This window comes from Symphalangus syndactylus, chromosome 9 (assembly GCF_028878055.3).
Source record: "Symphalangus syndactylus isolate Jambi chromosome 9, NHGRI_mSymSyn1-v2.1_pri, whole genome shotgun sequence".
Classification (NCBI taxonomy): Eukaryota; Metazoa; Chordata; class Mammalia; order Primates; family Hylobatidae; genus Symphalangus; species Symphalangus syndactylus.
The window spans coordinates 52,702,748-52,717,453 of NC_072431.2; the positions used below are offsets into that span (position 1 = coordinate 52,702,748).

The window sequence follows — 14,706 nt, forward strand, 5'->3', positions numbered from 1 at the left end:
TTAGGCATTCTAAGTCACAGGATGAGGCAGGAGGTCAGCACAAGATACAAGACATAAAGACCTTGCTGATAAAATATGTTGCAGTAAAGAAGCTGGGCAAATCCCACCAAAACCAAGATGGCAACAAGAGTGACCTCTGGTCATTCTCACTGCTACACTCTCCCACCAGCGTCATGACAGTTTACAAATGCCATGGTAACATCAGGAAGTTCCCCTATATGGTCTAAAAAGGGGAGGCATGAATAATCCACCCCTTGTTTAGCATATCATCAAGAAATAACCATAAAAATGTGCAACCAGCAGCCCTTGGGGCTGCTCTGTCTATGGAGCAGCCGTTCTTTATTCTTTTACTTTCTTAGTAAATTTGCTTTCACTTTACGGGCTCATCCAGAATTAATTAATTAATTCTTTCTTCTTCTTCTTTTTTTTTTTTATGGAGTCTAGCTCTGTCGCCCAGGCTAGAGTGCAGTGGCACAATCTTGACTTACTGCAACCTCTGCCACCTGGGTTCAAGGGATTCTGCTGCCTCAGCCTCTTGAGTAGCTGGGATTACAGGTGCAGGCCACCATGACTAGCTAATTTTTTTTTTTTTTTTAGTATAGACAGGGTTTCGCCATGTTGGCCAGCCTGGTCTTGAACTCCTGACCTCAGGTGATCCACCTGTCTCGGCCTCCCAAAGTGCTGGAATTACAGGCGTGATTACAGGTGTGAGCCACCATGCCTGGCCCAGCTGGCTAATTTTTGTATTTTTAGTAGAGATGGGGTTTTACCATGTTGGTCAGGCTGGTCTTGAACTCCTGACCTCAAGTGATCCACCCACCTCGGCCTCCCAACCAGGTCCAAGAACTGTCTCTGGGGTCTCGATCAGGACCCCTTTCCTGTAACATCTTTCTGGTGTCCACAGAAGGGACCATACTGCAGAAACACCCAACCCAAAGGCTAATTTTGGGTAAGTGGTGGGATCCAGTAACAAAATTAACGGACCGACGGAAGTCCAATCCAAACTACAAAAGTAGCAGAGACTTGTATAAAACACATGCACACACAGAAACACACACTGCACGGAGCCCCACAGAGAATTCCATTTTTGAATTATTCATTTTTCACTTCCATATTATCATTGTTTTATCTGCAGTAGAGGGAGAATTCCCTGTTGCTGGTGAGGTTCATCAGAGTCTTATATGCTATGATCAGAGGGAGGGTGGATCACAAAATATGACAGTCTGAATTTGACTGCCAGATCTATTTGCCCATGCATTTAAACCCCATTCCCAACTTAGCTAAAGAACTTATCTCATAATGGTTTTGTTTTTGCATTGTGCAAAAGGACAGCACTAATTATCCAGGTAACTCAGGGCCTCCTGAAGCTCAGAAAACATTTCTGGAAAGAACAACGAATAGTCACCTCTGTAAGAGGCGAATGCAGAGAGCTGCCATGCTGACCGGGAGAAAAGAGGCAATGCTGCTTGCCTTAGTGAAGCCGATTCACTCTCTGTGCAAGGGAGATATTGAGCTTATTTCAACAAAGAAGCAAAAATGAGATTGAGTTCATTCTCCATTCTGTGTAACCCAAACTGCATTCAAGGATAGTGTCTATTTGCTTGTAATTCCTCTTTGACTTGAGAGGGAAGAATCATGACTCTGGAGAAAGGAAGAATGGAAGAGCAGCAAGGTGCTGATTAGATGCCGGCTGAATTATGGAGAGTCTGTCCAGAAGAGGGGAGAGTTGGTGTACTTGAAGATTCAGCCAAGGAGAACAGTGGAAACCAATAAATTATTTTTGGCTGCTGAGAATAAGGACTTGTTGGTGGAAAAGGTTGGGAATGGAGTACCTCGGAAGGGAGGGAAGGGAGTGTTGTCCAATTTTGATGCAATGCCAGCATCTCTAAACTTGTAAGAGACAGCAGGCATAGTGGCCAGGACTCAGATCCTCTGTCTGCAGCTCCCTGGGGCCACACAATGCAGTCCAGCTTTTGCCTTTGCCACCTGGAGTTAGGAGAGAAAAGCTTCGTGTTAAAACTTGAGCCACTTGTACATTTATCAAATCTCAGATCTGCAAGTGTGTGCCTGCACCAGGGATTAGCAAACAACAAAATGCCATTAAAAGCTAAAAATAACACAATAACAACAACAACAACAACTCTCTTTGCAGCATGTAGGTGCCTTTGCAAAGTTCTCTCTAAGCCAAAGTTCGTGGACTTCCAATCTTGTCGAAATCACTACTAATTAATACCTTTTCACTTCCCACTGAAAGAAAAACAATTTACAATTAAGTCAGGCAGCCTACGCATAATCACTCTAACACCTTCTATGTATGTTTTGAAACGTGCTCTCACATTTCATGATCTGTTTATTTTACAAGATGGGTAAACTGCAGACAATTATGGTGATAATACGTTTGAGGTGTTTGGTTTTTATCTCTTCGCAGTAAATTGTGGTTGTTCAAGCCTTCTCAGTAATGATTTCCATCCCTCTCTCAATCTCTTCCTATCACCTGGCAATAAATAGAATGTTTTTTAAAAAGAATGTTAGTTTATTATCATCATTATCACCTATTCAACTAGCAATATAATTAAATAATTTCTTGGTAGGTATGACTCAATTAAATTAATTACAGTAACAGATATTCCATGGTACACGCCTCTAAAAATATAAAGCGTATTCACTCTGTTGTGTGTCATTTTTCTCTGTATAGGCAGGAAGTGCTATCTGGATAATTGAGCAGGCAATTTTGCTTTTGAAAGATGCTATCCACGTACGCAAGGATTTAATTTCAGATTTTTTTATTAGAAGACAGTGCCTTCCGCATGTATTCTCCGCGGCTGATGCATTTCAGAGGTTCATGAGCAGCAGACACGAAGATAAAAACTGAAAGCCAGGGCTATGGGAATAGCTGGACCATCAAGGGGGTCTTGGCATCTTAGACCTGGGCTCTTGACTGCCCGTTCCTTCTGAAATGTCCTTAGGCCGCTTTGGCCAGAGGCATTCTCGGACTAATGAAAAGGAGAACCTGTAGGCTGTTTGTTGAGGTCTAAAAGGATTAAGATTTGAAGGTGACACCCCTGCTGGGATAATCTCCCTCAAAACTCTTCTCTAAACAACTGAAGATAATATCCTTATACCTTTTGCCTGTGGTTCTCTCCAGGGGATGGTCTCAAGATGTTCTTGAAAATGTGTTTGAAGAAAATAGGCGATGTATTAGTGTGATTTAAAGATTCCCTCCCAAACTTTTCACTTCCACAGGGCTCGGCAGGAAAATATGGTAATGTACAGTGAGCCTCTCTCCCTGATGACATGGGTGGCCTCCTATTAATTAGGCTAGGGAAATGCAGAACTAAGTTGCCATTTGGAGAAAGTCACATGAAATAGACTTCTTTTTTTCCGCCTCCAGAATTTTGAATTCATTGAACATGGCCACAGCAAGAGTCATTCTTTACAACCCTCTGACATTTGAAAGTAAGAAACTTTAGGCCGGGCACGGTGGCTCAAGCCTGTAATCCCAGCACTTTGGGAGGCCGAGGCGGGCGGATCACGAGGTCAGGAGATCAAGACCATCCTGGCTAACACGGTGAAACCCTGTCTCTACTAAAAATACAAAAAATTAGCTGGGCGTGGTGGCGGGCGCCTGTAGTCCCAGCTGCTTGGGAGGCTGAGGCAGGAGAATGGCATGAACCTGGGAGGCAGAGCTTGCAGTGAGCCGAGATCGCACCACTGCACTCTAGCCTGGGCGACAGAGCAAGACTCCGTCTCAAAAAAAAAAAAAAAAGAAAGAAACTTTAGCCTTTATTCTAATGCTCTTTTACCTTCTTCCCGGTCCCTGACAACTGTCACACCCAGGTCCACAGAGACAGCCACAACTCTAAAGGGTCAGTTATATGGTAATAATGACAGCTAAGCTCTGCTAGTAGCACTCTAAATTTTACAAAGTGGCTTTGCAAATATTAGCTCATTTGTTTATGAACCCAAGATCCCTAGCACTTGGCAGGGGTGGTGATGGGGGTGTGAGTGGGAAATGTGTTGGATTTAATTTATCTTTTAAAATCCTAACTGGGCTCCGTGTGGTGGCTCATGCCTGTAATCCCAATGCTTTGGGAGGTGGAGGCAGGAAGATCACTTGAGGTCAGGAGTTCGAGACCAGCCTGGCCAACATGGTGAAACCCTGTCTCTACTACGAATACAAAAATTAGCCAGGCGTGATGGCACACCCTTGTAATCCCAGCTACTCAGGAGGCAGAGGCACAAGAATTGCTTGAAACTGGGAGGCAGAGGCTGCAGTGAGCCAAGACTGGACCCCTCCACTCCAGCCCGGGCAACATAGCAAGACTCTGTCTCTACAAAATATAAAATTAGCCAAGCATCGAGGGGGTCTTAGCATCTTAGACCTGGAATTAGTGGTGCATGCCTATAGTCCCAGCTACTTGGGAGGCTGAGACAGGAGGATTGCTTGAATTCAGGAGTTCAAGGCTGCACTGAGCTATGATCTCACCACTGAACTCAAGCCTGGGCAACACAGTGAGACCCTGACTCAAAAAAATAAATAAATAAAAATAAATAAAAAATAAAAATAGGGCTGGGCTCAGTGGCTCATGTCTATAATCTTAGCACTTTGGGAGGCCAAGACGGGAGGATTGCTTGAGCCCAGGAGTTCAAGACCAGCCTGGGCAACATGGTGAGATCTTGTCTCTACTAAAAATAAAAAATTAGCCAGGTGTGATGGTGCACACCTGTGGTCCCAGCTACTTGGGAGGCTGAGGTGGGAGGATTGCTTGACCCCAGGAGGTCAAAGCTGCAGTGAGCCATGATCACACCACTGCACTCCAGCCTGGGTGACAGCACAAAACCCCGTCTCAAAAAAAAAAAAATATATATATATGTGTGTGTGTGTATATATATATGTGTGTGTGTGTGTGTGTGTGTGTGTGTATATATATATATATGTATATACATATAGCCAGGCATGGTGGCTCACATGTGTAATCCTGGCACTTTGGGTGGCTGAGGCAGGCTTATGACTTGAGGTCAGGAGTTTGAGACCAGCCTGGCCAACATGGTGAAACCCCATATCTACTGAAAATACAAAAATTAGCCTGGCGTGATAGTATGTGCCTGTAATCCCAGCTACTCAGGAGGCTGAGGCAGGAGAATCACTTGAACCTGGGAGGCAGAGGTTGCAGTGAGCCGAGATTGCACCACTGCACTCCAGCCTGGGTGACAGAGCAAGACTCCATCTCAACAAAATAAATGAATTTAATTAAATAAATAACTAATTTAAAAATAAGATCAATCATAATAGGAATCAAATCAAAGAGAAATCTACCCATTCTTCTTTGTAGAATGTTCTCTGCCTGTCTCTCTCGCTCTGCATTAATTTCAAATCTGTATTGAGCTCCACGGGCTCTGGACGGATTTTATTTGGGTGCTAGGCTTTGGGGCCAATGTGCTTTCTGTAGTGATGCTGAAGGTCTGTTGCAAGTAACCATCGTCCTGCCTCTCTTGCAATCACCCACTCTAAAATGTGATCTAGCTCCCTTCTTCTCCCATCCTTATTACTGATGGAACAGATTTACCACTGTGAGGCCAGCACAGCTGTTTCATGACTCACGGGAATATCATATTTAGCATGTGTTCCCTAGTGAAATGTATTTATTTAGATGACACATAATATTGTTGAAAAGCCAAGTCTGCATCGCTCTTAAACCTAGCCTTATGGATGAATGTGGAGGAGTGCAAAAGGCAGAATGAGCTCATTTGGGAGAGGCAGCTGGTCAGAGAGTCCTTTTGGGCCATTCACGCAATGAGCTCACACTAGAAATCTAAACAACAGGGAAATCGACCCTGGGTACTGAACTATAGGGCACAAGAATAGGGAGCAGCCTTATAAAGCAACTCATCCTAAGCATTTGTGGCTCACAAACATTGCCACTAAGCATGGGGGACCATTGATGGCACACCAGCCTTCTGAAGAGAAAAACACAGTCATCTACCACTTGAGTTGATAGGGTAGCATCCTGGGAATTGATAGGAGCATTATGGCTTTTATCCTCTCTGGAGGTCATCCTCTGGAAGGTAACAAGGCCATTAGTACTGAACAAGCCAGATGGCCCACTCAGCTGACAGCGGGCTCCCCTCTTAACGCCCTATCCCCACCCCCAATTCATCTTCCCAGGCTTGGTGTTGCTGTGCCTCACTGAGCGAGGGCTCAGAACATCTCCCCAAACACAGGGAATCAGAGGGAAGGTGTGATAATGAAGTTAATGTGTAAAAACATGAGCAACCTTCCAGCTGGGCGCAGTGGCTCACACCTATAATCTCAGCACTTTGGGAGGCCGAGGCAGGCAGATTACCTGAAAGTCGGGGGTTTGAGACCAGCCTGGCCAACATGGTGGAACCCCCGTCTCTACTAAAAATGTAAAAATTAGCCGGGCGTGGTGGCACATGCCTGTGATCCCAGCTACTCGGGTGGCTGAGGTAAGAGAATTGCTGGAACCTGGAAGGCGGAGGTTGCAGTGAGCCGAGATTGTGCCATTGCACTTCAGCCTGGGCGACAGAGCAGGACTCCTTTTCAAAAAAAATGAGCCACCTTCCCACTGTGTTTTTAATATCCTTCTTGGTGATGTCTGGAGCCCATGACTCTGCCGAGACAGCATGCTCAGGGCCAGTCTCCAAGAGCTCCCATTTTCTTAAACACATCGCCTTGAACTTACTCACATTTGATCTCATCTCCCTCCTTCCTTCCCACTGATACAGAGTCTTCAGATCTTTCTGTTTTCCTGTCATCCTTTGCCCACCCCTTATCCTTTCATCTGCAAACCCAGAGCTTTCTCTGCTCCCCCCAGCCCCACCTCTTCCAGCTCTTGTAAAAGAATATTAAATAAAACCAAGGCTGGCACTGATCTTTCAGAAATCTTACTCTTGACACATCCCTATCAAAAAAAGTCTCTGTCCCTTCATCCCTGGTATTTATTTTTTGCTCTTTAGTATTCTCTGATTGTGTCACTGTAGCTCCCATTTCAATGAATTGGTAGTTCAATTATCTCCAAATTCCTCGAAGTCATGAAAGTTCAAGTAGGTATTTTTCAAACTTTTTTGCAGCAGTGAAACCCTGTTACCCTGCTGTTGTGCCACCACCAGACATCCAGAAGAGTATGAATTTATAGATTAAGACCAGAAAAAGTACTCGAGCATCTTGTAGCTGATTGTGAATATCAGCCCAGGGAATGTGCAACACAGAAAACAGCCCTTTCAGGCTGGGCATGGTATTGCACACCTGTAGTCCCAGCTACTTGGGAAGCTGAGGTGGGAGGATCACTTGAGCCCAAGAGGTCGAGGCTAGAGTGAGCTATGATTGTGCTGCTGCACTCCAGCCTGGGCCACAGGGTGAGACAGAGAGAAAGCGGGGTGGGGGGGCGGGGGAGAGAGAGGGAGAGAAAAGAAAGACAGAGAAAGAAAAAGAAAGAAAGAGAGAGAGAAAGAAAAAGAAAGAAAGAGAGAGAGAAAGAAAAAGAAAGAAAGAAAAGAAAGAAGGAAAGAAAGAAAGAGAGAGAGGGAGGGAGGGAGGGAGGGAAGGAAGGAAGGAGGAAGGAAGGAAGGAAAGAAAGAATTAAAAAAGGAAATAAAAGAAATAGAAAGGAAAGAAAAGAAAAAAAGAAAACAGCCCCTTCCTCCTCAGGTCGTCTTTGAGGCTTTGCAGAACTGGCCTCAGATATAGGATATAGAGGACCCTATCTTCCACAGGCTGCCCTTCATCTTCCCTTTTCTACCCACTCCCAAACCAGGGTCTTGACCTCCAACTTCTGATTTCCTGCACAAAGTCAGGGAAACTGACTTTTTCCTGACAAAGTCAGGAAACCACATATATATATATATTATTTTTTAGATGGGGTTTTGTGCTGTCACCCAGGCTGGAGTGCAGTGGTGTGATCATGGCTCACTACAGCTTTGACCTCCTGGGCTCAAGCAATCCTCCCACCTCAGCCTCTCTTTGTTCTATTCTGGAAAGCAAGGGAGATTGCCACAAATTTCCGTGGGTGTAGTGGTAGTGATGGTGGTGGTGATGGTGATATTGTGGTGGTGGTGGTGATGATGGTGAAGATAATGATGGCAATGATGTTGGTGGTGATGATGATAATGAAGATGATGATGGTGATGATGATGGTGGTGATAATGATGGTGGTGGTGAGGATGATGATATTCATGATGATGATATTTGTGGTGGTGGTGATGGTGATGATGGCAAAGATAATGATGGCAATGATGTTGTTGATGATGATAATGAAGATGATGATGGTGATGATGATGTGGAGATAATGATGGTGGTGGTGAGGATGATGATGTTGATGATAATGAAGATGATGATGGTGATGATGTGGAGATAATGATGGTGGTGGTGAGGATGATGATGTTGATGATGATGATATTGGTGGTGGTGGTAATGATGATGATAGTGGTGGTGAGGAAGATAATGAAGATGATTATGATGGTGGTGATAATGATGATGATTATTATGGTGGTGGTGATGATGGTAGTGGTTGTGGTGACAATAAAATAATGATGGTTGTGATCATAATGGTAAAGATGACGGTGATAATAATGATGGTGGTGGTAATGATAATGATGATGATGATGCTGGTGTATGTATTAGGCAGGGTTCTCTATAGGGACAGAACTAATGTATATATATATAAATGAGAGTTTGTTAAGGAGTATTGACTCACACAATCACAAGGTCCCACAATAGGCTGTCTGCAAGCTGAGGAGCAAGGAAGCCAGGCTGAATCTCAAAGCTAAAGAACTTGGAGTCTGATGTTCAAAGGCAGGAAGCATCCTGCATGGGAGAAAGATGTAGGCTAGGAGGCTAAGCCAGTCTAGTCTTTTGACATTTTTTTTCCTGCCTTTTATTCTGGCCTTGCTGGCAGCTGATTAGATTGGGCCCACCCAGATTGAGGGTGTGTCTGCCTTTCCCAGTCCACTGACTCAACATCCTCACAGACACACGCAGGAACAATATTTTGCATCCTTCAATCCAATCAAGTTGACTCTCAATATTATCCATCACGGTGGTGATAATGATGAGGATGATAAAGGTGGTGGTGGTGATGAAGATGATGGTGGCAGTGGTAGTGATGATGATGGCTGGGGTGATGATGAAAATGATAGTGATGGTGAAGATGATGGTGGTAGTGCTGGTGATAGTGGTTGTGGTGATGATGGTGATGATAATGAAGATGATGATGATGGTGATAATGATGGTGATGATGATGATAATCGTGGTGGTGATGATGGTGGTGGTGGTGGTGGTGAAGATGATAGTGGCTATGCTGGTGATGGTGGTCGTGGTGATGATGTTGGTGGTGGTGATGATGGTGGTTGTGATAATGATGATGATAGCAGCAGTTAACAGTGTAAGGCATCATTTGTAGTGGTTTGCATGTATTAGCTCAGGAAGTCCTTATCAGCCAAGTATTATTATGATGATCTACCCCATTCTACAGATGAGGAAACTGAGCCATAGAACCATTAAATAACCCCCTTAAGATGACACAGCTAGTAAAGGCAGAACTAGGACTTAGACCCAGGCAGTCTAGCTCCAGAGCCTACACTCCCAGCCACTCACTAATGGTCCAAGTGGTTAAGAGTCTTTGGGGTGGTAAATCTAGAAGCAAATGAACTTGTATTGTATTTAAGTAGAACCATCATTAATTATGTTAAATGACCTCCACAAGCAGTAAGGATGGAATGGAAGGTGAGGGGATAGAGAATCCCACCATGATATAATTGTTCACAAAAGGAATCTTTTTTTTTTTTTTTTTTTTTTGAGAGGGCGTCTCGCTCTGTTACCCAGGCTGGAGTGCAGTGGTGTGATCTCGGCTCACTGCAACCTCTGCCTCCTGAGTTCAAGCAATTCTCCTGCCTTAGCCTCCTGAGTAGCTTGGATTACAGGTGCACGCCACCACGCCTGGCTAATTTTTTTGTGTATTTTTAGTAGAGATTGGGTTTCACCATGCTGGCCAGGCTGGTCTCGAACTCCTGACCTCAAGTGATCCACTCACCTCAGCCTCCCAAAGTGCTGGGATTACAGCCATGAGCCACTGTGCCTGGCCGAAATCTTCTGAAGAAAATAATCACAAGTAGAACTGTTTGAGGGGAAACAGGTAAGGGGGCTGGAACCTTGTTTCCTGATCTCTCCAATGACCCTCTGCAGATGCCCCAAAGCCTCTGCTTCCAGAGACCCCAGGGCTCTATAGAATTCAGCTATACTACTCATCAGTTCAGATACAGTAGATAATCCTTGCTCTCACTTATGACCCTCCTGCTAGGTACTTTTCTTATCAGTTTTAATCCTCAGAACTGCCTTTGGAGTGAGGTGTGATTATCCTAATTTTACAGGTGAGGAGAATGAAGCTCAGGCAAGGTTTGCAACCAGACCAAGTTCACAAAGTGTAAGTTGGTGGCAGAGCTGGGATTTAAGCCAGGACAGCGTGACTCAGAAAATCTACTGTTTTCCAGATAAATCGGCTGCTTGCTGTACATCTCCCACGTAGAAATTAGATCCATCAGTTTCCCTTTGTACACACACTGACTCACCCTCTTGGGCCTTGGAGGACTCTAGTACAGCCATCAAGTATGATTTCTCTGGGCAGCACCTGCGTGGCAGCTCTTTCTCCCACTCTCCATTCATTCCCTGCCCTGTAGGTTATTTTTAAGTCTACAGGCTTCTCTCTTTTATTCCAACTGCCACCAGCTTGGTCCAGATGGAGGCTGAGAGCTGACTCATCTGTGCTGTAATTCCCCAGGCCCCTCTGAGCCACTCTTATGGCCAGGGTCACATCTGTGAGCTGACATCCTCTCCAGTATAGTGGCCATTTGGGCTGACAGGTCCCACATTCCTGCCAACCAACCATCCCAATTTCATCCATGAGCTCCTACAGCTCTCTCAGGTGGATGCCATCTGCTTGCAGTGATTGATCTGCACTTCCTTCTTTCCAATCTGGCTTAGAACATCCTGGTATTGACCATGGTGTGATCTAGTACCTGTCTGTGTAGGGGCTATTCAAATAGCCTCTGTAGACCCAGGCTAGAAGTCCATTCAATCCATTAACTGTTTTCTTTTTATCCTTTCCTCTGCAGGGAACATTTATTAGTCACACCATCCTTTCCAAAAATGGAGTGAGCAACTGAGTTGGTGGTTTGTGCTCTCCTTGCAGGATACTGACCTTATACTGTGATCGGCAGGTTGTGTTGCTTAGTGAATGAGAGTATCGGCATTAGAGTCAGGCTGACAAGAGCTGAAGCGCTGTCTCCATCACTTCCCACCTGTGAAGCTTGTCTGGCCAGTACCACTTGGTCTTTCTTTGGGGAAATGCTCTCCTCCACAAGCCATCATGATAGTTCTACTGGAGATCACCAAGCACAGTACACATCCTCCTTGGCCACAGAAATTAGCCCAGGGATGGGTCACTAGAAGCTTCCCTAAATGTTTCTAAGTGGAGCCCATGGGGGATGCTGTTTCTGATCATATGGACAATTCCAGAGCTACTCATGACCCTTTTCTCAGTTTTCCAATGGAAAGACATGTTTGAAGCACATGAGAATGATGCCAATAAGCACAGAGAATGAGAAGCAACAGATAGGGAGGAAGAAAGACATAGGACATGATTAGCAGAGTGTCATCCCTAGAACTCAGCATCTGTGTTCCCCCAAATCAGCTCTATCCCTTGCCTTTCCAGGCATATGAGCCAATAATTCTTTTTTTTCTTTTTTGCCTGAGCTAGCGTGAGTTGGGGTCCTGTAGACTGCAACCACTGTCCAGATCAATGCAACCTCATGATGAGTTTCTTGCTGAGTCTCTAGAAGTCTTTCCTCTTCAATATCATTGAAAGGTCTTTTCTCATGCAATTGGTTTGAGAGTCTCTTGCAAGCTACACAACAAAGTCTTGGCCAATTATGTCTGGCTTTGCCTCAAAGGATTCTCTACTTCTGTTTGAACGACTTGTCTTTTTTTTTTTCTTTCAGTGATCTAAACTATTTACAAAGCACTTTCACACCCTGTGCCTCAGTAAGTGCTGCCAACCACCTTCTGAGACAGGAATCTGTTCATTCAGTCAACAACCTTTCTGGTGCTACCACTGTTCTTGGCACTGAGAATATACTAGTGAATTAAACAAAGCTCCCACTTCATAAGCTTACATTCCAGTGGGCGAGACAAACAAGTAAGTGAATGCATAAATAATATAACTTCCAGAGGCAGTAAGTCCTCTGAGAATGAATGGCATGGGGAGGTTGGGTGCCATTTTAGACAAGGTGAACACAAAAGGTGATAGGTAGTCATAAGTGATTGTAAGGTGTATTAGTCTGTTCTCATGCTGCTAATAAAGACATATCTGAGACTGGGTAATTTATCAAGAAAACGAGGTTTAATGGAGGCTGGGCATGGTGGCTCATGCCTGTAATCCCAGCATGTTGGGAGGCTGAGGTCGGTGGATCAGCTGAGGTCTGGAGTTCGAGACCAGCCTGACCAACACGGAGAAACCCTGTCTCTACTAAAAATAGAAAATTAGCCAGGCATGGTGGTGCATGCTTATAATCCTAGCTACTCAGGAGGCTGAGGCAAGAGAATTGCTTGAACCCGGGAGGCAGAGGTTGCGGTGAGCTGAGACTGCACCATTGCACTCCAGCCTGGGCAACAAGAGCAAAAACTCCATCGAAAAATTTAAAAACAAAAGAGATTTAATGGACTCACAGTTCCACATTGCTGGGGAGGCCTCACAATCATGGTGGAAGGCAAAAGGCACGTCTTACATGGTGACAGACAAGAGGGAATTTGTGCGGGGAAACTTCCCCTTATAAAACCATCAGATCTCATGAGGCTTATTCACTATCAGGAAAATAGCACAGGAAAGACCCACCCCCAAGACCTCCCACCAGGTCCTTCCCAGGACATGTGGCAATTGTGGGAGCTACACTTCAAGATGAGATTTGGGTGGGGACACAGCCAAATCATATTGGTAAGGGTTCATAGAAGACCTTCCTTCTTTCCTTGCTTCCTTCTTTCCTTCTTAAAAATTTTTAAATGTTTTTTGGAGACAGGGTCTCACTCTGTGGCCCAGGCTGGAATGCAGTGACACAATCGTGGCTCACTGCGGCCTCAACCTCCCAGACTCACGCGATCCTCCCACCTCAGCCTCCCAAGTAGCTGGGACTACAGGCATGCCCCACCATGCCCAGCAAATTTTTAAATTTTTGTAGAGACAGGGTCTACCTATGTTGTCCAGGCTAGTCTTGAACTCCTGGGCTCAAGTGATTGTCCTGCCTTGGCCTCCCGAAGTGCTGGGATTCCAAGTGTTAGCCACTAAGCCTGGCAGAAGGCCTTTCGGGAGAGTTGACTTTCAATCAGAGATCTACACAGAGTTAGGGAGTAAGCCCATGAAAAAGAGTATTCCAGGGAGATGCTACAAGTCCAAAGACCCTGAAGCAGGAAAGAGATTGGCGTGATCTAAGAAAGCAAAGCCAGCTGGATGGCGTGAACATGAGGAGTGAGTCTAGGCAGCTTTTAGCCATATGGTACAATTATGTTTGTTAGAAAAAGGTGTCCCTTCTGGGTAGACTAATTACCACTGACATCATTGTTCAGGACACACCTGGACAACTGTACTGGGTAATTGTGGAGACAGACTTAGGAGACAAGGTCGGAGAAGGACGGGAGCCAGAACATTGGATTTTACTCTAAGTTGATGCTGCCTGAGAAAAACAGAACATGATGTTCTGTATGTAACTTAAACTTTTCCAAAAGCCACATTATGAAGAAAACAAAAAGAAAGAGGTAAGGCTGGGTGCGGTGGCTCATGCCTGTAATCCTAGTGCTTTGGGAGACCGAGGCAGAAGGATTGCTTAAGTTTAAGAGTTCAAGACCAGCTTGGGCAACATAGTGAGACCTCCTCTCTACTAAAAATTTAAAAAATTGGCGTGGTGTAGTAGGGCACACTCGTAATCCCAGCACTTTAGGGGGCCAAGGCGGAGGATTGCTTGAGCCCAGGAGTTCAAGACCAGCCTGGGCAATGTAGTGAGACTCCGTCTCTAATAAAATTTTAAAAATTAGCCAGTTTTGGTGGGCCATGCCTGTAGTTCCAGCTGAGGTATGAGGATTGCTTGAGCCCGAGTTTGAGGCTGCAGTGAGCTATGAACGTGCCACTGCCCTCCATCTAGCCTGGGTGACAGAGCAAGCCCCATCTCAGGAAAAAAAAAAAAAAGAAGAAGAAGAAAAACAAGAGGTAAAATAATTTAATTAATATGTTGTTTAGCCAGTATATCTAAAATGTTAACATTTTGACATGTGATCAATGTAAAAAAAGTTACGAGATATTTTTAACTATTTTAAAAACAAAATTTCTTCAAAATCTGGTGCATATTTTTATACTTACAGAACTTCTCAACTAAAAATAAAAATAAAGGGAAAAGAAAACTTCTTAACTCAGGTATTAATTTTTTTTTTTTTTTTTGAGATGAAGTCTTGCTCTGTTGCCCAGGCTGGAGTGCAGTGGCACGATCTCGGCTCACTGCAAACTCTGCCTCCCAAGTTCACAGCATTCTCCTGCCTCAGCCTCCAGAGTAGCTGGGACTACAGGCGCCCACCACCACACCTGGCTAATTTTTTGTATTTTTAGTAGAGACGGGGTTTCACTGTGTTAGCCAGGATAGTCTCGATCTCCT

General features: G+C 44.7%; 1 long non-coding RNA gene across 2 annotated transcripts; it reads right to left on the bottom strand.

Annotated features, from left to right (window-relative positions):
- Nucleotides 1-304: 304 nt before the first annotated feature.
- LOC129489509 (uncharacterized) lies at nucleotides 305-12,955 on the bottom strand. 2 transcript variants are annotated; one of them, XR_008660020.2, is made up of 3 exons: nucleotides 11,214-12,955; nucleotides 2,327-2,494; nucleotides 305-1,977 (listed from the first exon to the last, which is right to left on the bottom strand). It is a non-coding gene; the product is annotated as an uncharacterized lncRNA (long non-coding RNA). The 2 variants fall into 2 exon arrangements; XR_010122499.1 differs by lacking the exon at nucleotides 11,214-12,955 and adding an exon at nucleotides 8,715-9,808.
- Nucleotides 12,956-14,706: the final 1,751 nt, after the last annotated feature.